Source organism: Pinus tabuliformis, chromosome 8 (assembly GCF_031772625.1).
Source record: "Pinus tabuliformis cultivar Carrire ecotype Pingquan chromosome 8, CPIR1, whole genome shotgun sequence".
Taxonomy (NCBI): Eukaryota; Viridiplantae; Streptophyta; class Pinopsida; order Pinales; family Pinaceae; genus Pinus; species Pinus tabuliformis.
In genome coordinates this window covers 1,347,524,013-1,347,550,402 of record NC_142294.1, presented here as the reverse complement: position 1 = coordinate 1,347,550,402, position 26,390 = coordinate 1,347,524,013, and the positions used below count along the sequence as shown (strand labels likewise).

The following is a 26,390-nucleotide window of genomic DNA, read 5'->3' as shown; positions in this document are numbered from 1 at the left end:
TTAAGTAGTCATTTCTTCTAGTTGAGGTCTATAAGAATGTTGCCAAAGAAAACCATTGATCCCAAATGAGATTGTAAGAAAATTGGTAGAATATATCTTACATCCAAGCATCAAACTTCTAACTTTGGCAGAATTTTGTTGGTCTCTTTATAGGGTTGTATTTCCAGACCTCATACTCATCTTAGAACAACTCATCACTATAATGTGCTTTCCATGGAATCTGTAACAACCCCTATTTTTTTTAATTTTTTTTTTTAAATGAATAATACATTCAACACACAACACTTAATTATATATCTTGACACCATGTTGTGATGAGTAATGCATTTAACACACAACACTATCTTAACACCATCTTGATGTGTATATTCTAGCAAATATACACTAACGTTAAATGGGTAAAAAAACAGACATCGCTGGCAAATATTTTGAGCACACAGAAGCAAATGGTTGATGTAACGAGGTAATAATTTTGTGATATATCGGCGTTGAGCTTGTTACCACTCATCAACCAGAATAAGAGATTACAGATAGTACACTATCAAGGGAAGAAATTTTAAATGGATTGAGATTAAGGCCTAGATGTAATTATTTCCCATCCATTCAATAACAATGAATACTACCTAATTGGTTTACAATCTGCCATTTAAGAGAGAAGGAAATGATTTATTTTTCTGATTTTGCAAATGTGGTCGATTTGATTTCATTACAATAAGTCTGCCATCTAAGTGAGTAAATGTAATATGAAGAAACAAAACACTAATAGTATTCATTTTAGTTTATTATCTTTCAAATGTTTTCAGCTAGTTTTCATCATAATAATTGGATTGGCTTCCTCACATTCAATGGTTACTTGATCTAAAGATTTGATCTTAATTGACATGAAGATCCTATTATATTATATTCTAGATATACATAACGAGTCCCTTTAAAAAAAAATTACCAACACAAAAAACATTTTGTGAGCACATTGATAGAAAAATCCTTTATTATATCAGAGGTCTTATGGCTATATTTACCTCACAGTAAATTATCTAGTACATGCACCAAATATGGTTGTTTGACTAGCAGTATCCATGCTAGATTTAGTCTATTCATACCAGCTATGCAACCACTGATAAGGCGTGTTAAATTATGAAACAATTAGGGACAAGTGCAGAAAAAATAGTAGGCTTGTGATCTTTGTGCATGAGATAGTGAGGTCAATTGTAAGCCACATTATTGTTTCATTAGGCTTGAATTAAGGACTCAAATTCCTTTTACCAATAATGTTGGATATAACACACTGATGTTAAGTGGCATACTGGTGCTTAGCCTTATTTCAATACCTCTAAGAGTACCACTATCCATGCAGCTTGTACTTGCAATTCATGGGGTAACCAATGGTGCCTAGTGAGAATCACCAGTAGCATCACATGAATTAGCTTCTGATGAGTCTAATAATAGACTATGACGTTGCTGATTGCATATTGTAATGCTACCTTATGCTTTTGTGGTAAAACAGGGCAGTGAACCAATGACCTCACATGTACCATCCACGCTGAAAGCAATCAATTTATTTACTGTGATGATATGTCATGCAAGGGTATTGTATTGTTGGATGATAGGTCCCATTTTAGACAGTAGGCTGCATACTAAGGTTGCCTACAAAGGTTCTATCCTGTCAGTACTTATCCATACAATGGGGTGGCATACAACCAAATGGTTGAGAAGATTACCAGATACTGTTTAATATGGCAGAGTGTTAAGCAACTCACAATAGGAGAGTAAATCCCTTGTTATGACTCCCAGGATTACAAAATGATGCACATACTAGCCACTAAAATTCCTGATAGTTAAACCAATGTAGGAAACAGGGCACGTAGCTAATCTTATATGTCCAGGCACTATACATACCTTGAGACTCTCATACCTCGGGCTAATATCCAGGGAAACTATGTGTTGTCATTCTTGAATCCACTCCTTTAACCATGACTAAGCATGTAATCCTGAAGTTTTGTAAGCGAGCCAAGGCCTTAGGTTACTCAACAGCATGTGATCTGGGAAGGGAAATGGGACCAGACTCACAAATCTCCACCCATCCACTGACAACTGCCCATCTAATGTTTCCAGGTCAACTTCCAAGATAAATTTATCTCCTTAAATTTGGTCCTTTTGAGGCTAGAGAAAAAAACTAGGGCTTGGAACAAAATTTTAGGGAGGAGGCTTTTTGGTGGTTTGAGAGCCTAAACATCAAGAGGTGGGTCTTGGATACATGACCTATCTTGGAAGTTGGCCTGGAAACATTTTTTCTATAATGTTTCTGATCCTTCGTATCCTCTACTCCACCTTGATTTTTTTGTTGGGATTACGTTGAAGGATGGGCTAGAGGATGCTACTCTAGTGTAAGTGTAGGCTGCCACCATTTTTACCTCCTCTTCTTTATAGGTGATAGTAGTATTAGATGCCTCATTCTCAGACATGTTGAAAGCCTGAATATTTGATTTTGCAAGGTTGACCTGAAAGCCATAAGCATCTCTGGATTCCCCAAGAAGCAAGAAACACTTGCTCGCATTTCAGGATACTGTGAACAAAATGACATCCACTCTCCAAATGTCACAGTCTTTGAATCACTCGCGTATTCTGCATGGCTCCGTCTTCCTTGTGAGGATGATGAGAAAACTAGAATGGTTGGTCTAGATTTCCCCTTTGCACGCAGTACTCGAGTGAAATATTCCCTTGTTAATGAGATCATGCAAACAGCTTGTGCTCACAGATTTTTGTTGTTACAATAAACTGCAGATTTTTGTTGCAGAAGTCATGGAGCTTGTGGAGCTCACTCCTTTGAGAGATGCTCTTGTAGGGCTGCCTGGAGTGACAGGTCTTTCTACAGAGCAAAGGAAGAGAAGCCATAGCAGTAGAACTAGTTGCCAATCCTTCTATAATCTTCATGGATGAGCCAACTTCTGGACTAGATGCCCGTGCTACAACAATAGTTATGCGTACTGTTCACAACACAGTCAATACAAGTCGAACAGTTGTTTGTACCATCCACCAACCCAACATTGATATCTTTGAAGCTTTTGATGAGGTCAATTCAAAAACTTTCATGATCAATCTATGCAATGTGAAACAAACGACATTTTTTTATGTTTCTTTGCTTGGCTTAACAAAAGGAAAGGGGTGCAAAGGGCTAGAATAAAGCAGGGTTCCACAGAACCAATAATTGCTAAATCTTCAATTTTATTGGTTTCTTGAACTGCAGCTCTTGCTCCTGAAAAGGGGTGGCCAAATCATCTACACAGGTCCTTTGGGTCATCATTCTCATAAACTCATTGAGTATTTTGAGGTAAGGGTGATTTTTTTATTGTATTTTATAAGCTATTTAGTAAATGGTTGTGCTTACCATTATCAATCCATGGTAGAAAATAGTGATCTTGTCTGATTCTTGTTTGGTTGGTTAGGCCATTCCAGAAGTACCGCAGATTATAGAAGGATACAATCCAGTGACATGGGCACTATAAGTGAGTTCCATAGTTGTTGAGGAAAGGCTTGGTGTGGACTTTGTTGAAATCTACAGAAAATCAGCACTTTATGAGTATGTCTAGACGTAATTGTAGGAACTTGTTTGAGAAAGAGCTTTTTCATTGCACATATCTAATTTTGCTATTTTTTTGTCACTTGTAGCCCCGAAGAATAGACTGCAATTTTTTTAAACCTTTTTTTACTGATGTGTTGTTCTGCTTTCAGATGGAATCAAGCTCTTATTAAAGAGCTAAGCACCCCTGCTCCCGGCTTGCAGGATTTGAATTTTCCAACACAGTATGCACAATCCTTCAAATTTCAGTGCCTAGCATGCCTTTGGAAGCAACATTGGTCATATTGGAGGAATCCACACTATAATGTTGTGCAGTTTTTCTTCACTACAGTGGTTGTCCTACTGTTTGGAACCATCTTTTGGGACCTTGGAACAAAGAGGTTGGACACTCTCTTGATAGGCATAATAGACTTATTTGCAAAACTGGTCCGACCTCAATTTGACATTTTGTTTTCTCTATCATTGATTAGTTTATTGTCTATTACATATTTGAGTCAACAGAGTCACTTAGCATATTTAGAAATCAGTCTGACGTATGTCTTCCAAGTGAACTTGTAGTCTTTATTTGTTCCCTTGAAAACTATTTTGTTGTTCTCTGTAAGTAGAGTAAATTGTGTTTCTCTTAACGTCTTTTGCTTCAACTGCTCAATGTTGTCTAAGTATTCTTCAGTGTCCTTTTACAGAGGAAAACAACAAGATCTAATGAATATTATGGGATCAATGTACTGTGCTGTACTTTTTCTGGGTGTTAGCAATTCATTGAGTGTCTAGCTAGTTGTCGAGGTTGAACGAACTGTCTTTTACAGAGAAAAAGTTGTTGGAATGTATTCAACACTTCCTTATGCCCTTGGATAGGTAATCTAAATGTGAACAACTAGTCAATTATAGTTTTTTTATGAAGATCAATTTCATCGAATGACCATCCTTGTTATCTGTACCAGTGGTAATTGAGGTGCCCTATGTTTTGATACAGTGCGTAGTCTATTCCATCTGGTCTATTCTATGATTTCTTTCGAGTGGACATCTCTATTGAGCCTCTATTTTGTCTCGACCTTATATGATTTTTGTTAAATGACTTGTGTTTGCACCAGGTGTTTATAGCCATTACCATCCTTTTTATGCTAATATATAGTCACCCAGAGGTAATAAGTTGTGAATTCTTGAATTCTTCTTTATGTAATAATCTAAAGGTATTTTCATGTCAAAGCACCACTAATATCAAGTTTCCTAGATGGCAGATGTATAGATCCAGTTCCACTAGTCCACTTCCTGTTCCACCAGCCTAGTTCCTGCACCAACAGTGGAAATCTTGTTCTCACTTCCACGATTTTCATACTGCAGACTATCATGGAAGAAAATTGCCATGTGGATTTTGGAGGGCGGGTGATCAATATGTTGATGCGTTCCTTCGATGGATTCCAGGCTTTCCAAACAGCACATGGAGTTAGAGTCAAACATTCAGTCAAACTGCATTCAACAGCGTTCTGGCAATATCTACAATACTGGTTTTTCGCCTTTTTAGGGGAACTGCAAATCGTTTTGTAGCTATCCAGTTATCGTATCTCTTATTTTTAGTTGAAACGATTTTGAACTCTATTTTGTGTATTAGACCACCATAAAATTTGGATTGTTGGTGTGCCAGCATGGTTATAAAACATGAATCCATGCTCAGTATTAGGGGCCACATGCATGGAGGGGGAACATCTGAATTGATAGCACAGGGAGATACCAGGACTTAGATGTATTGCATTTGACAGAGGTAGGGTATTTTTAATGTGGAAGATTGAGTTTTACTGTGCACTCAGTGGAATGACTAAGGGGACCACTGGAGTCCAGATATGTAATATCAATTTTAGAATTAATACAATCTGGCATTAGTTTTATATATTAATCCTTCCACTCAGATGTAATTCTTGTTCCAGATTTCCTTGCATGGTTTAATTTCGGTTAGTTTTCTTAGTTTATGATTCCTTGGCTTAGATTGGTATAGTTTGATTTGATATAGTGTGGGTTGGCATAGATTACCATTTGATTATGTGACAGATTGTTTTGCGTAGTATGACAGCATGCTTCTGGTCTAGATTGCAATTCAAGCAGATTATTAAATCCTTTCCATCATTTTAAATGTTATTTAAATTTGACTAATGATGTTATATTAAAAAGAGTGAGGTAGAGCATATACTTTCATTTGCATCTCAATTGGTTTGCAGAATTGAAACATTATATTTACCTTGATCTCAACTATTGCATAATGAAAATTACTCTAAGATTCTAAAAGGGAAATTAGAGTGTTCATGGACCTGATTTCTTATCATTCATTATTATCTCAATGAAATAGTGCAAGGAACAATGAAGATCAATAATCGTTATTAATATTCCTTTCATCATAACGAATGTTGCATATATCATAGTATTCTGTGAGCCTGGAAGAAACAGATGGATCTATCTTATTTCTATGATACACTTTGTGTTGAAGCAGAACATCATCATCTTGATTCCTTTAAAACCATTCAACTATCTTTGTAAGATTTAGTTGCTTATTATTTCTAACTCAATTCATCTTTGTAGTAAAGAAATAGCTCTTATGATTTCTAGCTTAGTTCATGTTCTCTCATATTTTTAGTGTAGCAGTAGATTTTAAGATGCTTTTCATTGGGCTTGTCTTGCATTTATTTTCCTGAACAGGTTGCGAGTGTGAGGGGAACCTACATTCCTTTGTCCCCTGGACAATTGAGGAAGATTTATAGCAGGAATCAACCCAACCCAGGAGGAGACAGAAGTAGACTCCTAGTGTGTTTATTTTTCCTTAAAGAGTGTTGTTTCTTTACTTAATTGATGCCTTGATTTCTTGTAGGTTCTAGGGTTTCAATTTCACAAATCCCTAAGGTCGTATTTTGGCATTACCAGTGCTACTCCTCTAATTCTTATGACCCCGGGTTGACAAATTAAATGTCGGTATAAATGTTGGTGTCATCTTAGTTGCAGGGCAGCTCGAGGGCAGAAGTGACGGTAAGACGTGAGTGAAGAGCCACGCATCCGCTGTAGCTTGGGTTGTTCCAAAGTTGAGTTGTTCATATAAAACCTAGCATTTATACCGCCCAACAAGCTCCCAAGTTCTTATGGTTCCTATTCATTATGTTCTTCACTTTTCTATACTATACATATTATGGAATGATGACAGTAGCCTTGACTCCAAGTTACCATATTGTTGCAATCATTTCATCAGCTTTTTATTCTGCATGGAATCTCTTCTGTGGTTTCATTATTCCTCGACCTGTAAGGCCATATTTTCAACTCTTGATCCCTTCATCAATTTTTTCTTCCGGCAATGACTTGAATTGCAATGTTGACTGCAGTTGGAAATCCCCCTATTGAGTGATCCTAACAAGGTAAATTCTCTGGTTGAGTTTTGAAAACAGAAAATACCTGTATGGTGGAGATGGTACTACTGGGCAACTCCTGTTTCTTGGACACTCTATGGTCTGATTGCTTCACAGTTGGGTGATGTAGAAACTGAGATGGAGACAGCAGATGGGAAACTGAAGGTGGGCATGGTTTTGTGCACAATCCTATAGGCTCTACAATCTCTGCCTTAGGTTTTCAATCATGCTGCTATGATCCTCAAGTCTGACCACAAGGGAAATCAAGTTATTTGTGGCTTCAAAAAGGTAGGTTACAGGAAAAAACTACTTAGTTGGAGCAAACTGCAAGTGGATTGGCTTATAATGATGTGACTTACAATGTGCTTATAAGTGGGAAATTGGATAAAGTCAAGCAGTTGATGCAAGAAATGAAGAATACAAGCTTGAGTGTTTTAGATTTCACTTACAATCCTTTGATCAATGGACATAGCAAGAAAGGAAAAATTATTGAAGCTTTTCGCTTCAAGAATGAGATTGCAGAAAAGGGTAATTTTCCTACTATCTCAACATATAATATGTTAATTCATGGGTTGTGCAAAATGGGCAAGGCAAAGAAATCATAGGAGCAGTTTGATGAAATGTGGAATAGGGGTCTAATCCCAGATATTATTTCATGCAATATAATGATTTATGGATACTACAAGAATGGAAATATGATCAAGGCTCTGAAGTTGTGCAATGACATGTTCGCTGGAAGTCTTATGCCCATTGCAGTAAATTAGAATATGCTCAATGATGGGTAGTATGGAAAGAAAAAACATGGAAGAAGCTCATAAGATCATGATTGAAAATATTAGTACTATTTATGCTCCAACTGCTATCAAATTGTTGCTAAGTTATTTGCACGGTGAAAAGTGGAAGAACATATGCTTGGATAACAAGTTTCTTTTAGTAGAATCTTTGATTGTACCATTAATGTAAATGCTCAAGACGGTTGCTTGGAAAACTTTGTAGAACGTGTATATAATTCTTCTAATCCCATATGGAGAATGGATGAAGAAGATTCAAAACTTTTGGAGGCTCCTAATGTAGAGGTTGGAACAGAGGCTAGACACTTTGAACTGTCTTGTAATATCCAAAATGAAGTTAGTAATATTCAATGCACACTGGAAGATGATTTAATATAGGGTTGATCTTTTTCAGATGACAATGAATGAGGAAAGCTTCTAGAGAAAATATATGGTCTATTTTAGACTTTAATAAGGCACAAATTCATTGCATACAACCATCTCTCTAAATTAGTTCAGTATGCAATTGATGAGATTCAAAGTCTTCTACTAGAATCACCAATGCATTATGTAATAAACAATCACCTATATGCATTTGATTCTTACAGTCTCATCAACCTCGGAATGTGATAAAATATGTGAACTTGTACATTCTTGTGGACTAGACAAATAATTAGTTCATCAAAAATGACACAAAAGATTCTTAGGAAATGGAAATCCAGGAAAACCTTATTCTTAATGATAATTTCACAAGCCTTGTTTTGGATGAGACATTATTGAGGGATAAAAGTGACTAAATAAATTCATAAAACAAAAGCAACGTTGTAATTTTCTCACCACTCAAGCTTCACCCTAAATGAATGGAAAAACAAAATGTCACAGGTCAATTTACAACTGGTCTCTATTTTTGACACTTTATCTTATGAATGACAACCATAGGGATGGATGCAACATAGAGAAGAAATGTCACAACATGGCATGGAAGATAATATAACGCTTGAGAAATAGTTCTACTTATTTCAAAGCGTTTATGGAAAGAAATTGTGAAAATTTGAGTTATGAGGAGCTTTTAAATATTGCACAGAGTTTTTTCTTTGAAGAACTAAAGAGGTTTCATCCATTTTATCTAAAGGATAAACCTACAATATTAAAGAACAACAAAAGGCATCATCTACAAATTTCTTAGGTGCTCTTCTTTGGCAAACTTTAAAAGACATTTTGGCACAGGTTGCAGAGAAAGTGATCTTGATAATACTTCATAACTATTAAGAAACTCATATAAAACCAAAATACTTTTTCCAATGTGAAGCAATAATTTTTTACAAAAACATTCCACAATGCATGCTAATACTTAAATGAATAAGGATTGGAGGTTCAACCTCAGGGGGATTAGATGACAGCGGAGCACCCCTTGTGTCATTGATGTTAAAGGGAGAGAAAGAGAGAAGAGAAGCACAAAGATGTGGGGAGAATTATGACAGGCATGTTGCCATCAATGACAAAGGGGGGAGAGGGCTAGCCATGATCAAAAACTTGCAAGTGAGAGGCCAACATGTTTGGATTTTTGGTGAAAAAGAAAGTGGAAAGAAACAACAACTAAAATACAAGAAGATTTGATTTTTCACACAAGAAGTGAGGCAACATTTGTGGGCTAGTCACTTATATCCACTACCAACAAAGAGTTATGTTATTCATTAGTAAACATTTATGACTAAAATTAATATGTTTCATTGGTTAATGGACCTATTTATACAATGAGGATGTTTTCTTCACTAGACATTGATTTTTTTTCATATGGCATACCCTAAAAAAATTTAATAAACACCAAAATTGATGCATAGGTCATCCTACCTTGAGATCAAGTCAACCCTCCAAGAGACATGATAGTTCAGTAAGGTATCGACCAGTGGTCAGACTTGAGGATCATAGCAGCATGATTGAAAACCTAAGGCAAAGATTGTAGAGCCTATAGGATTGTGGACCGAGCAATGACAACCTATAAGGAAAGAGAGGAACTAGAGGATGCCAGACCAGCTGAGCCAAGCATGAAGGATCTGCAAAGGGAGATCCAATCTGTCCAAATGCAACTATACCAAAACAACCTCATGGTAAATAGGATTGAACAGAGCATTCAAGATATGAAGAGAAGCGAAATCCCGAGTTCCAGCGTGAAAGCCCCAGCCCCGCTGGACTCATCAGATGAATGAAACAGGTCTTTAAGTAGAATTTGGTTAATATGACGGTTAGCATTTACTGTTTTAATATGAATTTTATAGTAGATAAAGTTGCCAATGTAGCTTGGATGGTAATGAAAATTCTTTTTAAATTTTGGATAGCATTTGATGCAGATAGGTGGCCAACAGACCTAGTTTCCTGCGGGCAGGTTGAGGCCACTTGCAATTTTTGTTAAAGATATACTTATTTTTAGGAAATATTAATAGAAAAAGGAACTACCAAGCTTACACAACAAAAAAATATATATGGTTTTATACTTTATCAAAAATTCACCAAGACTTCACAATGTTTTATAACTTAATAAAAAAATCACTAATACTTACAAATTTTTATTATTCAATGATGGATTCGCTAAGATCTTACAGGATTTTATAGTTTGGTGAAAGATTCTCCATGATTTTACAAGATAATATAATTTGGTGAGAGATTCGCCAAATTTTTTATATATACATATTATATTATTGATAAAATTGCCTTCCATTTTTCCTATGTATCATGGGGATTTGCCCATTTATTATAGATATAAATTTAGGGGGGTTCTTAAAATTTTCCCTACCCAAAACAACCAAAACCCTAACCCCAAGAGATGGAACACCAAGCGTTTGTGGGGCTCGTCAAGGTTAGTTGGCCATCCAACTTCCTGGGGTCGTAACTTGGTCGTATCATCTATGTTTGGCACGTACGATACCATGTTTGAAAGATCTCTTTGAGTACTACAAGATTTGCGGTAGGCCCTTTCTTATGGCTCTGGAACTACTACAGACTTAAAAAACGCCATTTAGGGGGTCAAAACTGCTCCGGAAGTTCAAGACCCAAAAAACTGCTAAAAATAGTAAATATTGCAATAAATAAAAAAATAGACAAAACTAACTAAAGGTCTAGATGAAATAAACAGGGGGCCACCCATAATGACCTAGATCAATTTGTTTATTTTTATTATATATCTTATAATTTATTACTAATTTTAATATATTTTATTATTTTAACAGTATATCTTAATTCACAAAATTTAAAATTTAAATATTACTCTTTTAAATATTCTAATTTCTTTCTGAACTATCTATTAATATTATAATCTAGCTTTTCTATTTTAAATCTTGATATATTTTATTATTTTTAATACATACCTTATAATTTATCACTCAATATATTTTATTATGTTCTTTTAGTTTATTTTATTATTTTTAATATATATTATAATTTATTACTGATATTAATATATTTTATTATTTTAGCGCTATGTATCCCTCTCTTTGTTGCTTGATCTCCGTCGTTGCTTCCAAGCGATCTTGTTCTCTAGTGATTTCTCGTGTGTTGTATTGTCTATTGACCCTTCGCTTTTGCCTCAGAGATAATCTCTGCCCTTTGTGTAGCGATCCGATCCTCTGGACAACCCTTTTTTGTTCTATCCGTCTAATGGTCTTTCGTGCCTCCAGGCGGTTTCAGGCCATCAAGAGCCCTGCTACGTGGTTTGTTGCTCCCATCTCCTCTGTCCCCTGTGCTGTGAGTTATATTTCATTTTTCGTGCGCACCCGCTCCTTATCTCACTCACCCCCGACAGCAAATATGGCACTTAATGAAGACTATCTGCATTGTGCGGACCTGCAAGCTAAGTTAGAAGAAGTCAGGGCTCAGCAGCATATCTTGGAGAATCAGCAGAGGATCTTGGAGACGAGAATTGAAGACCAGAACTGCATCATCAATGATAAATACTGAGCTGAAATTGACCTCTTCCTCCATAGGGTCGCTTCTCTTCATGAACAGTTCAGCCACTTGTCAAATCGATGCAGTCATGTGGAAGAGTCGATTTCGATCCTGCAGTATATGATGGACAAGCGAAATAATGCAGCCCCTAGTTCCTCAAGTGCCAAGCAGGTAGAACTGGATCAAAATCTGGAGGAATCCACCGCAAGGCAAATTAGTCATATAGAAATAGATTAAAAAATGTTCTGCAAATGTCAATTTTGGTTGTTTCGGTATGTAAAAAGTTATAGTAGCTCAGGTAATTTTAGAAGAAGAATAAGCAAGAAAAAGATCAAGGAGAGATTTCTATTTTGTAACTCCTCTGATCCAAGCTGCCATCGGTATCTAATGTATCTCAGGAGCTCTGACTCCTCTCTTCTTTTTTTCAGCCATTAATATAGCAACCGACTTTGTTAAAATATATATATATATATTTTTTATTATTTTAATCATAAATCTTAAATTTTATTAATTCACACAATTTAAAATTAATAATAATATTACTATTTAAATATTATAATTTTTTAAGAACTATTTATTAATATTATTATTTTTCCCCAATTTTTTATCAAAAGAATAAAGTTTGTTGTGTCAGATACAAGCTATAACATCCTATAATATTATTATAGGAATGCTTTCCATTTGAGTTGCCATACGTTCTATAGCTCGATTTGCGTTTTTGCATGAAAATACATTTAAAAAAAATATTGTTTTAATATATAATGGTATCTTTATAATCAATGTAATTTTTTTTTTATTATTTGAATAATCCTCGTAATATATGCTAGTGTATAATGATATCTTTATCATAAATATAAATGTCTAAGAAAATGGTGGAAGTAATATGGTTAAATATGTTTTAGAAGATTTATTTTAAATTGTATTAATTTTATATATATATATATAAGTTTGGTAGTACTTCTTTTTTCTATTAATTATTTATAAGCAGTTAACAAAATATATCTGGTGACGAAAACCTGTCCAAAGGAAATTAGGTATGTTGGTCATCGATCAGCATTAAGTTGTCTAAAATTTAAACAGTTTGATCTTTATCATCCACGCTAAGTTTGCGACTGTATCTACTATATACTTAATGCGTTGACTAGTAAAGTAAATGTTATATTTCATAATAACAAAAAATAACTTTCTACTACTCTGCATCAGTGATTAGATTCGACAGGGTCAGGTCCTTGGCACTTGACCGGGGCACTTTGTTCTGCAGCAAGGTTTGGAGTTTCTTTTCCGTTTTCCCAAAACAAAGGTTCTAGTGATATTATTGTACCTGTACAGTCTGGATTTCCTTTTGAATGTCCTTTAAACTTGGTTCCTCCTGCCTTGCTTACTCTGGTTCTTCTCTATCCCTATATGTCATTGCCCTTGCCAACACATCCTTCATGATCCAATATTGTTGGATGGTTTGTCTAAACAGTGTTTGGCGGCCTCTAGTATGTCCCGGGTCAATAAGTAATGGTTCCCAGACTCCCATTGGAATTTCTTCATTTGTCGCCTTGGAATTTAACTCTGTCTCCCACGTTGCTATTATTGCTTTTACCTGTGCTTGGGTACCTGCATGGTAAGCATGCAATAAGTTCTGCATACTTTCCTCACTCGTTTTTCTTCCCCTTTTTCTTTTGGTTTGGCTCACTAAAGCCACCAGACACTTCATTTTCTTCTATGTCTGCTTACCTACTCGGGGCCTCCTTTTCTTCCTTGTCTCACTTTTGCTTTCACCATCTTTTCCTTCAGCAATTCCTTCAATCCCCACCCCTCTCGCATTCTTACCTATTCCTGATGTCAGAGCACCAAGGACTAAAGAGTATAGGAGTTAATTAAACCTGTAATGTTAACATAAGTGCATACATTAAAACCAATATGAATTTCTTTCATAACATTCTGTCGTTCCTTATAATTTTTCTTTACAGCATTCCAACTACCAGTTTTCTTCTCGGTTGCCCCCAATTCGCAGCAACAACAGGGTTATCACTTCTCTCCTCAGCTCTAAGCCCCCCTGGAGACCATCAACTGGGATCCCAGCAGTGGTCCCTCTCTACTCGTAGGAGTTAGCCGGTAGGGATTTGGGATTCCAACATCGGGAAAGTAAGGTTTTGGCTCTGATTCTGCCACCAGGGAAGACGCTATGGACTTGATATGCACCAACCCCTCCCTCTTAGCTTTTCGGGTTTTGGCCCGCCCTTGCAGTCCATCTTGACTCAGGGTCATTGAGAATGGATTCCCCCCCTGCCCATGGAGAGTCCCCCTGGTCTAGATTCCCCCCATTCCTATTCCCCTTAATCGTTCTTCGGCTACCTGATAGATAGTGCACGATAAAGCAAGCACCGTGCTAGTTCATGCTTGAGCTTCTAGCCCTAAAGGCATCGGTCCTCCTCCTGCAAGGTAATTTGAAAAGACCGGGCAGTGGTCTTTGTCATGACCTTGACTCTTGCATTTCAAGCACCATAACTCCTCGTGCACCTCTGGTTGAACCGTCCTATCCTGCTTTAAGCTTTGCATCTCAAGGCATGTATTCTGTAGTTGCGCATGGATCTGATGAACTCCTAGATTATGATCTTGCATCGGAGTCTCATGTAGTCTCATGGAAATCTCCAAGGCCTTTGCCTGAGTTGTTAGCTTCTACTGCGACAGCGCGCTCCTTAAGTGGGGAAGTAATGAAGCCACAAACCACTCGCGATGTTGTCCATCTGTCAAATTCATATTGGCTTCAGATTTGACACTTCAATATTTCATCCAATTCCCATGGTGTCTCGCCTGGTCGCATCATGATTTATTTGAATCCCACAATCAACTACGACTCGGACTTAGGCCTACTAAATTCCCTATTTAGTGTTGTTTGGATGTCCACTACTCTTGCATTTGGGTTATCGTTGGAGTACTTAATATACCAGGTTAGTGCGCAATCTTGCAGAGCGCTAACCAGTGTTGCTTTCTTTATATGGTCATCTGTAACACCTTGAGTTTCCCATACAACCCTTACAACAAACCAGAATTGGTCGGATCCTCATTTTCCAAACCTTTGAACAAAGGAAACTTCATTGTGTTTTCCATATTGAATCATGGTGGTGGTGGAGGTGGTATAGGTGAAGTTGGAGGTGATGGCGACAAAGACGAAAGTGCTATGGGTGGAGGTGGTATTTGCAGAAATCCCAGAATTATCAACTAAATATCACTTCGAGGAGAGACCTTAGATATCCCTTCTTCATACCCTCACGGAGGTGAAATCAAGGGGCTATACTCCGGACCCTTATTTCCTTCATTTCTGTAACTTTTTCCGCTTCACGTAGTCCCAAACATCAAGGTAGCTGCATAACCTGTTTTTCACACAACAACATTTTAATCCAAGTATTCAAATATTTTACGTACTTACCTCGTGGTCCTTTGAAAAATCATCGCTCTACCTCGCTATAGCTGACTGAGGTATCGATCGTGAATTCAGTAACAAATCCTCCTATGATGCGATTGAGAAAATGATCGAGAGCGCGCGCGTTCTTATTCCCTGATGCTTCCAACCTTCGCACTAGCTCTGGGATCCACACAATAGGACCGTCAAGTTTCCACCTCTGTCAGGTGGAAAGAGTCGATAGTGCGGACACAACCAACCTCCCTAGGAGCCTAAGACTCTCTAGTGACAAACAAGACAAACGAGAGCAATCCTTCTCTAAACATGCATTTACTATATAAGAAATCAAGTGTTTAGATCCTACCTGTAATCCAACGCTGTTGTAGTAGTCCAGCCTCACTGATCCGGATGAGCTCCTCCTTCACTTCGAAACCTGCATTCACTAACAATCAAACGATTAAATAGCACTTGATAATCTCATAAAATAAAACATGTTTAACACATAGACCAAGGAGTACATGAAACAACTCATAAATAACAAGTTATTGAGAAGAATGGACTCATTTGCATTAATAGGAAACAAAAGGAACAATTACAACCTGAGCCTTGGTGTTGTGCAAGTCCCTCCCAGGGTCCATCAAGAGTTCTCCTTTACTTTGACAAAGCTCACCCACTTCCAAATAGAACAAGCAAAGATGGCAATCTCTCCTCACAAGCTTCTAAATGGGAGTCCTAATTCCAGCAGCATCTACCCTTAGAAATGTTTAGCTTCCAACCTCCCCTCCTTCTAGCCCAATGCCTGTATTTATAGTGCTCAAGAGGAAGTTAATCAGGTCCACCATCAATGGGATAATCCCCTCTTTGGATGGGATAGCTCCCTTATTGATGGGATAAGTTCCTCTTTGGTAGGGGTACATGAACCATCTGGAGGCGCTTCATACACGTCAAACATACTTCTAGAAGCCTCTAGAAATGACCACAAGTAACTTTTTAAAGATGAAACTTGCGCATTTTGACCTTTACAGGGGTACGCACCTGCCCCTTTACATACAGAGCGTACAAGTACGCAGCTTTTGTGAACATTAGGTGCATATCCGCAGGTAAGGTTGAGAGAACCTGCGTACCCAGAGATAAATACATTTATAAAGACTTTCTCTCTTTTTGGAGTTTGACATGGAGAGCAGAGGCATAAGACTTGCCCAGGAGGATAGCATGACTGTTGATAGAGCCATACTAACTGTAAATAGTCATGGTGACATTTTTTTAGTGTAACAGATTGCCCCCTAAAGTGCGAAGCCTGTAGTAGATTAGGGTTTTGTATTATCTAGGAAGGGTAAAGCGCTTTATCATTTCAAGGATTATCTCGTGGAGAGCTGGTCAGAACCTGCAATTTTCAACACAAAATACATGTATAAGATTATATCATCGCTGAGGTAGGCATTCCCATACTCAGATCAAAACTTTAACTAACAGACTAACTACTCTGATATAGGAATGATCTTGCAGTACATCATAATCATAGACTTTTGTAGACACAGTATGGGCGCAGCCATCTGTTTATGATTAGTCTACTTAGATAATGAATACAAAACTCCTCGCAGCCTGGATGGTGGAAACTAGATCCAGGGTCTTCATTTTTGCTTCCCGAATTGGTACGATTCTAGCCATGCGATTAAATGGGTTGATGTCGAACATGGTAGAAACCACTTGATTACCAGTCGATGATGTAAACTGTTAACAAGTGTGAGAGAGACCACCAGTAATGTCAATGGTTCTCAAAGTACCCAATACAATCCATGAGATGTGAATAAATGAGTTGATGTCGAACATTTCACGGAATCCTTCGATCGAAAGTCAATGATGTAAACTGACGTCAAAGGCGAGAAACCTGCCATTGATGCATGCAGACTTCAAGGTACTGACGATTTCTAAGTCATCTCTCTAGATAATGTGTTGATGTCGATAGAAAGTGACCCGTTGCAGGCAAGCCCACAACACGAAATCATTGTTCAAGTTGAAGAAATGTTGTTGTAAGGACTGACTCAGGGATGGTCAAATGGATGACAAGTATTTTGCAGATCAAAGTTTTGCTTGCAGACCTCTTGAACACATAATGACACGACAGATGGCTTGGTGATGAATGACTCAAAGTTAATCCCCGGAACCCAGCTGAAGACTTTCAATGTGGTTTGATCAACTGTGAGGTAAAGGATTTCCCAACCCAGGTGAATGAAAAGTGTCGTGTCCAAGAGTGGTAATAAAGTTTCTTCTGAGACAAAAGATAACAAATAGGCTCATTCTTCTCTCTTTTCCCCCACCATTTCTGGCAAGTACCTCTTTATTTTTAACAAGCTTGAGGAGGATAACATATGCTTGATTATAAGCTCATCCTTCGGATGAGTCCAACCTAGTTTTGATTCGAACCCTAGGAAGGAGTGGTTCGTTCCTGTTTGTAATTGAACAGGTCCTTTACTGTGAAATTTTAACGAGCCCAGTATAGGAGAAACTCGGCGTTTTTCATTTTTAGAGAGTCTGAAAAACTTAAGAAGACTCCAGGTTGAACTTTTTCGTAAATTTGTGTCCCCCAAGCCCGAAAAAGTATAAAATAATACTTGGGAGAACCGCTTGATCTTGCGACCAAGGAGTACTTTCATGATTAGTGTCTCTGACCTGAAAAGTAAAAAGCGATCAAGGACACGTCGTTTTATTTCCGTATCGAGTTTGAAACGACAAAAACCCGGCAATCTTTTCCTGATTTTACGGTCAGAAAAGAGCTATAAGGGGACCGTCTTTTAATTCCGTTTTAACGAGTGTAAAAGAAACGCTCGGCAATCTTTTCATGTTTTAGGAGTCAGAAAAGAGCTTAAAAGATGACTCTGACGTGAAAAATGATAATTTACCCTAAAGTCCCTTTGTCCTGCACAGAAACAACACATTACTCATACCTGTTTAAGATGGGCAAAAAATACATCGAAAATGTCCTTTCATGGTGAAAAATAAACAAATCTAGCATTTATTTATCCAAAAAACCTATAAAAAGACTTCTTACCATGTCATTTTTACCATTTTACTGTTGAGGTTGAGAAAAGGGCTTTTGACAAGAAACTTCCCGTGGAGATTGCGGAGAATCCGACCGTCAGAATCGAACGCCGTTTCACCAGGTATTCTACAACACCCCTCTCTTGATTTCCATCAGTTTAGAATTCATTTTTAAGCTTTCATTTGATTTTTTGGGGGTCTTGGGGTTTCAAGATGCGCACTTCGGGGTACGCAGGTCATGCACTGCTGACCTGCGTACCCCGATATTTTCCCAATGGGAAAATTACGGGGTGTACGCACCCGGCCTTAAGGGAAGCTGCGTCCGGACGCTCTGTCCCTAAAGGCCGGGGTGCGTACCCTGCAAAACACAAATTGAAACCCTCATACCTCCAAAATAGACCAAAATTTTTAAATTTTATGGATCCTAACTGATGTTTTATGATGTGCAGGGAGCACACCATGCTTGATTGGCGTGAAAGAGAGCACGAGGATGTTGATTTGGCCGCGATAGGTCATCAACCTTCCATTGATGCATTAAAAGCATGCGGACTGTACAAATACTGGGCCATACCTGGCATGAGGGGCCCGGTGCCATTTCTTGAGTGGCTGGTTGAAAGGTGGAACATTCAGGAGCAATGTTTCTACATCGGAGAGCACCAGCTCGAGATAGAGCCCTCCGACATATATTTTCTCACTGGCTTGCCTAACAGGGGCGAGCAACTTTCTCTATTCGGGACTAGGCCGGGTGGCCAATCCCTTGCTAGTCTCCGGCTAGAGTGGTGCAACAACCAAAACCATGAGAAGGGGATAGAAATCAAGTACATATCCCGACCTGAACTTATGGTGATAGCCTTTACTGTTACCAGACTTTGCGGCGCGGCCGCTTTGCACCAAGCCACCGGGTCCCAAATGCGGATGGCTATAGACTGCTTCCACGGCACCATTTTCAACTGGTGCGATGCTGTGTTGGCTAATTTGAAGGGCCAACTAACCAGGGCAAAGAGAGGACAACTGAAGACCTTTGGATATGGGCCTATAGTCGTGAGCTTTGCCCTAGAGAGAGTTCCAATGCTGGTCCCCCAGCATCTTACAGTTCCAGTTGGGGCGCCTCGGGAGCCTAAGTTGACGAGATGGGTTGCGGTAATGGCCCGGCATCCTGATGAGGGCGTAGCAGTTGTTCGATTTCCTGATGGTTACTTTCACTGGCTAGAGAGCCAGGTCTTTGCTATTCAGGACTTTCCTTATGCCGGAATGGATTTTCGGAATGATCCGGACATGGTTCTTCCACAGGGAGAACAGTGGGACGACAGAGGTATTTCATTTTTCACGAGTTTTCAAATTATGTATTTTTTTTGTTTTTATATATCGCCTCAAAACTGACAGCACAAATTTTCAAAATGCAGATGTAGGTCCACGGCGTCCAGCCAACCTCCGGGCTTTTGAGAGGAGAGTACCAGCTGTACCAGCACCAGCCCCACAGGATGCGGCCGCAGAGACCTTAGCCGAGCTGGAACAGGATCTAGAGCGTCTGACGGCGGATATACCAGAGACCACCATAGATGATATTCCTATTCGACTTCAGCGCTATGTGGTTGCAGTCCCAGGACCTTTTAGGAGGTTCTTGTGTAGGGTAGCGCGGGCAGTGGTCTCGTATAGAGAGCACCACCAGTGATTGGCTAGTCACTTTTGTAGACACATATGACATTTTGGCTTTTTGTACTTATCATTTTTGCCGATCATAAGGTGTTTTTCAACCTATGATCGAAGACGATGTATATTTTTGACACACTCCTATCTATATATATATCATTATTACCGGCTCATTTTGTTTAACATATGTGATGAAATGTTTTTAAATTTACTTGCATGATTATCGTAAATGTCTGTCCAACATTCGAGAAGCAATTGCATCTGCTAATGTATTTAAAGACCTTGGAATATGCTGATATTCAATGTAATCAAATTCACGTTCCAAGAGACGCACTCTCAAAAACAACCTTAATAACACAGGATTTCTAATGGCATATACTCTATTAAGCTGTAATACAACGAGTTCAGAATCTAACCTCACTATCAAACGTCGAATTCCAAATGAAATAGATTCAGACAATAATTCAACCACTGCACTGTATTCTGCAATGTTGTTCGTCGTTTGACCGAGGCTCACCCCATGCATAGAAACTAACTCGTCAGAGGGCGAATAGATAACCCAAGCTGCGGAAGAGATATTCCGTGTACTACGACAAGCACCATCGGCAAATCCAATGTACGTTTGGAGAGGCGTCGACATCTGCAATATCAAGAGTAAAACCAAGATAAGCCAGAATAACGACGAAAAAACACACTTTCTAAGCTAAGCACACTATCTAAACTAACAAACATACTAGCTAGAAAGAAAACCTAACCTAACTAAAATTCTCCATACCCACCATTTAAGCATAATACCTCTTTAGGTAAAGTCCATTTCTGGGTTTACCCAAAGAGTCCCCATCAAAATCTACCAGCTCATAGGCCCCTTTTGCTAGCTTTCGCTTTACAATGTAGGGTCCATGCCACATAGGAACGAATTTTCCAGCACCTAGCTTATCGTTAGCTTGATCATATAATAGCACTAGGTCTCCCTCCGAAAAACTTCGAGGGGTCACATTTCTATCATACTGAGCTTTCATTCGCTTCGCGTGAGTCTCGATTGCCAATGCAGCGTCACGTCGAGTCTCATCTAATTGAGCTAAGTATAATAAACGTTTCTCCTCTTCGGAAGTAGCTGGGAGTAATTCGACAGCCATTTGAAGTGATGGGATTTCGCATTCAATGGGTAACACAGCTTCCAAGCCATAAACTAGCTGGAAAGGAGTGAACCCTGTTGAAGTTTTCACTGAAGTTCGGTATGCCCATAGCGCTGAAAATAACATGTTGTGCCAATTCGACCGATGAATACCAATGATTCGTCGGATCATGATAACCAGAACTTTGTTGATAGACTCAACCAAACCGTTGGCTTGCGGATAATAAGGAGTAGAGCTATCGTGGCGCAAACCAAGCTGGCTTGTAAGCTCAGTCATCATGATGTTTCGAAAATGGCTCCCATGGTCAGTGATGATTGCTTGTGGGACACCAAACCTAGTTATAATGTGATTGAATACGAAAACTGCAGCTGTTTTGCCGCTTGCGTCGAATGTAGGCATCGCCTCGGCCCATTTAGTAAAATAATCAACCGCGAGGATGATATACGCATGCCCCCCGGCCGAGTGAGGGTTACAAGTAATAAAATCGATACCCCATTTGGCGAAAGGACCAACGGCAATTATAGGGTGGAGAGGAGCAGGTGGTGCGCGCATCTTGCGATCAAACACTTGACAGTTGTGGCATTTTCGGACCGCAATGATACAATCTTTAAACATGGACGGCCAGAAATAGCCAGCGCGCAACACCTTCTGAGCTGTGGCATACCCAGACATATGACCGCCACATGCTCCAGAGTGACAATCATTCAAAACCCTCTCAGCCTCTTCGTGAGTTAAACAACGTCGAAAAACTAAGTCTGCCCCCCGGCGATAAAGTGTATCTCCAATAATCTTGTATTGCTGGGATTGAAACCGAATTTTTCGACGTTCCGACTTTGAAGCTTCAGGCCGAAAGGTTTGGGTTTGGAGATAGATGATTATATCCCCGTACCACGGATCTAAAGTACTGATAAGAAACAAAGATTCGTCCGCAATGGACTCCTCTGCCACAGTTTCTGTGTCAGCACGCGGAAAATCACACATCAATTCCGCAAAAACTAAGGATTTCTTAGACTTGGACTTCTCAAACTCCAAGTCGAACTCTTGCAGGATAACGATCCATTTAGAGTACTTGCCCCCTAGCAGTTGTTTTGTCAAAATATAAATCATAGGGTTGCAATCCGAAATAACTGTAGTTTTACGGAGAAGAATGTAGTGACGAAAACGCTGGACAGCTTGAACGGCTGCCAGGGCCAATTTCTCCACATGCGAATATTTTAGCTCAGTGGGGTTTAATGTCCTACTAAGATAATATATCACATGTTCCGCTCCGAATTCATCTTCTTGAACTAACACCATTCCAATGGTGGAATGCGAAGCTGCGAGGTATAAGAAGTAGTCCTGGTTGTAGTTGGGAGGATGCAACAACGGTGCATGGGTCAACGCGTGTTTAAGTGCATCAAAAGATTGTTGGGCAATCTCGTCCCAAAAGAATTGAGCGTTCTGTTTCAACAACCGTGTAAAACCTTTAGTGACCTCGGCGTAGTTTGGAATGAATCGGCGTAAAAAGTTCGCTTTCCCTTGCAAACTTTGGAGTTGGCGCAAACTCGAAGGAGGAGGCAATTTGATGATAGCTTCGACCTTCGAGGGATCGACGCGAATGCCGGCTTTTGAAACAACAAATCCCAGCAATCGACCCGTCTCTATACAGAACACACACTTGTGGGGATTCAACCGAATTCGATAATGCCTACACCTCATAAAGATTGCTCGTAAGTGGACAAGGTGATCAGCTCGATGTAAAGAATGAGCAGGCAAATCATCGAGGTACGGTTGCACAATGTGCTTGATGTCATGAAATGCGTAAGACATCGCCCGTTGAAAAGTGGCCCCGGCATTCTTAAGTCCAAAAGGTAATTTGCAATAAGCAAATGTCCCCCATGGACAAATGAATGTCGTTTTTGGTTGGTCGGCAGGTAGAATATTGATTTGATTATAGCCCGAAAAACCATCCATGAAGGAAAACATTTCACTTCCGGCACAATCATCAATAATTTGATCGATATAAGGCGTAGGATAGTTGTCTTTTGGACAAGCTCGATTTATATCCCTATAGTCGATACAGATTCTTATTGTTCCTTGTTTCTTGTTGACCGGAACAATATTCGATACCCAATCCGTTAACGGGATTGGATAAATGAAACCTGCTTTCAACAGCTTCTCGACTTCTGCTTTAATCGCAGCCGCTTTCCGAGGGTGAATCTGACGCAACCGTTGCCGGACGGGTTTAGCGTCCGGGTAGGTCTTTATTTCATGAACAACAATGGCAGGGTCGATTCCTGGCATTTCCTCGTAAGACCAGGCAAACACATCGCGGAATTCTTGGAATAGGGCCTTGTAAGTTTGAATTTCATCTTCTGTACATGAGGCACCTATATGAATGTTTTCCTCAATTCCGGGCTTCACTGAAATATCAATGGGAATAGTGCGAGAAATATTCCCTAAATTCAACTCTGAATCAGAATGTTTCGTTGGATTCTGAGCGTCTTTGACATATTCAGCGGTAAAGATAGATGAAAAATCATTTTCAAAAGCATCATCCTTAGGTAAAAACGAAGATCTGTGATGGAGATCTTCCCATGGTAGATCGTCTACACTTAGGATTTCGCGAAGTTGCTCGTCAGATGACACGACTTCGGGAAACGCTATCCGTTCTAAGGTTGATGTGAAAAGTGATTCTTCACTGACCACATTCATTTGGTCGATTTGGGTTGAACGCGAGTCGGTAAAAGACATGACGGCTTCATAAGCAATTTCATATGGACTCAAAGGCATAGCATCACCGAATGAGTCTATCTCAGATTCAGATGGGACAATCCAAGGATCATCATAAATAATGTTGTCTGATGTAATCATATGAATTGATGCAAATGAAGGGTCTGCGTTGATTGGAGGGAAAGGAAAAGTTCCCAGTAAACCGGAATCTTTAACTAAACCTACGCCAACGTCCCTATAAGGGATTGTCGTCTTACCGACATGCTGGATACTCTCTGAAGAGGCTGGGTCGGATGAAAAGTATGTCAGCTGATCAATTGTCACGATCTTACCGTTATGTGGAAACTTAATTACTCTGAAGACCGATGAAACGACCGCTGTCATAGCATATGACCAACTTCGACCCAAAAGAAGGTTGTAGTCTAGAGGGGCATCAACCACCTCCACATCCAGACTAACGGTTTTACCTTCTACCCCTATAGGCAATTCCTGTAGAATACCAAACGGACGGAACCCACGGCCATCAAAGGCCTTAAGGATGGTCGGGGATTGGTTCAACGAAGGAGAACCAAGCGATCTCCAACATTGAATCGACATAATACACGTAGAAGCTCCCTCATCAATCACAGTCCGATGAATAGGCCTGTTTTTACTATCACTGGAATTTGGAAAGCCATTTGATGGGGTAGACGCGGTGTACTATTTTCTAGATCGAAGATTATCAGATTCGGGTCCTGAACATCAACAGCTCCGATAGCCGACAAAAGTAATTTTCGTTGTGCTGGGCATGATTGCAGCACTTCTAAAGCCGACATTGCTGAGGGTGAAACAGCTAAGTCCTCAACAATGTTGTAATTCTGGGCTGCTCTCGCATGTGGATTGAAAGCAGACCTTCGAAGTACACCCTTGGCGGGCGGTTTGATTACTAAGTCCGGGTTAGGTTTTTCGATCTGTAGTGGATCGGAACCAGGAGCTGAGGTTGATGGATTAGAATGAGAAGATTCTGCTTCCTTACCATCAACAGGATTCTTACTACCATAATCTTGCGATCGAGTCGCAATCCTCACATGAGACATCATCAAAATGGGTTCTTCACTGGCAGTCGAGGAAGAACCTATCATCTTACTCTCCTGCTTTGGAAATGGATCTTTTAACACAGCAGGAGTGGGAGAACCTTTGACTATTTTCACAACCTCGGCCCGATGAGGGCAATCTCTTGTAAAATGATCCTCTTCACAAATAAGACAAGGATATCGAGGTTTGCGCTTTTCGTCATTGGTTTCCGACTTTTCCGTTTTCTCCTTCGGAGCCTTGTCTGCTTTAGCCTTCTTCTTTCCTTTCTTCTTTCCACCGTTTTTTGATTTGGCCGTAGATGACTCTACAGCGTGAATATCGGCGGAAAGTTCAGGAGAAGACTCTCCTGTCGGGGAATCAGGCAAAGTGATTATAGGAGTAGTAGAAGTCTTGGAAGATTTCTTCTTGCTCTTTGTATTCACGATACCAATCATACCATCAGCGGCATGAGATCCCGAAGGAGCAGCAACGATTTGATTCGATTTTGGAAGATCTGGAATCTTCTCGTGTAACGTACCGTACTGAGTATAAACTAAGTCAAGGTACTGCGCCTGAGCAATGACTTGCTCCTCAGTAACTACTCCGGCCTTAGCTACATCTTCAGTAATCTTCGGTAATAATGATTTAACAAACCATTCAGCTAAGATTTGGTCCGGAATAAAAACTTTCACTAGCCTTCTTCGACGTCTCCACTCATGAATGTGATCAGAAATATACGTGGACGTTGATTGTTTTAGTGAAGTTAATAACTCTGTGCCGTTATCGTATCTGACCGGCAACTGAAAGTGAGTTAAGAACGAGGTAGCTAACTGGCTAAAATTGTAAAAAGAGGCCCGTGGTAACTCAATGTACCACTTGGCCGCGAGACCAATGAGTGTACGCTGGAAAAGACGTAAGCGGATCGAATCATCCGAGATAGAATTTGAAGCACACCAGAGATGGTAAGTCATCACATGATTGGACGGATCCTCTCCAGACTTACCTTCGAACTTGGGTATATCACTGGGCAACTTATTTGGCATTGGCGGCCAGAACGGAAGATATTGAATTGGATCGTTCGTTAGGCGCGTCAAGTCTGGTAAATCCAAAGTTGCGATAAACGGTAATTGCCGGTTAGGATCTCTAAAACTCTGGGTCACAAGACCAGTCCCAGGAGGAGGATATCCAGGATAACTAGGAACAGGAGTCGCATTAGGGATATTATATCCTCCTGGAAAACCAGGATTAACCGGACCGTACTGGGGTTGTTGAGGTTGTTGATAAGTGTACCCAGGATACGGTTGATACTGGTAAACCGGCTGTTGGACAGCTTGCCCATGTTGGTACTGTCCCTGGTACGGTTGATGAACAAATTGAGGTTGAGTAGTGACAACCGTACTTATACCAGGCTGACCTATAGGCATCTGGACCGTGGTTTGAATCGTAGATCCAGACAACGGTAAAGATGTCTGAGGAGTGGTTGCAGAGACAGTAGAAACCGGAGCTGTCGATACTCCAGAAGTAAGTGCGGCAGATGTAGCGGTAGTTGCAGCAGCCGTTTGAGATGGAGTACTAGGTGCAATTGGCGGCTGAGTAACTACCGAAGTTACAGAAGTTTGAACATTTGACTGGACAGGTTGCGGTTGCTGGGGTGGACCAGAAACTACGGGTTGTCCAGCTTGAGGTACCAACTGTATACTTGGCTGCAACACCTGTTGACCCTGTGATGGATCCCACACT

General features: G+C 39.7%; 1 pseudogene; it reads left to right on the top strand.

Moving 5' to 3' along the window:
- The window catches only part of LOC149240477 (ABC transporter G family member 36-like), a 173,097-nt pseudogene that overhangs the window by 108,489 nt on the left and 38,218 nt on the right, over window positions 1-26,390 (top strand).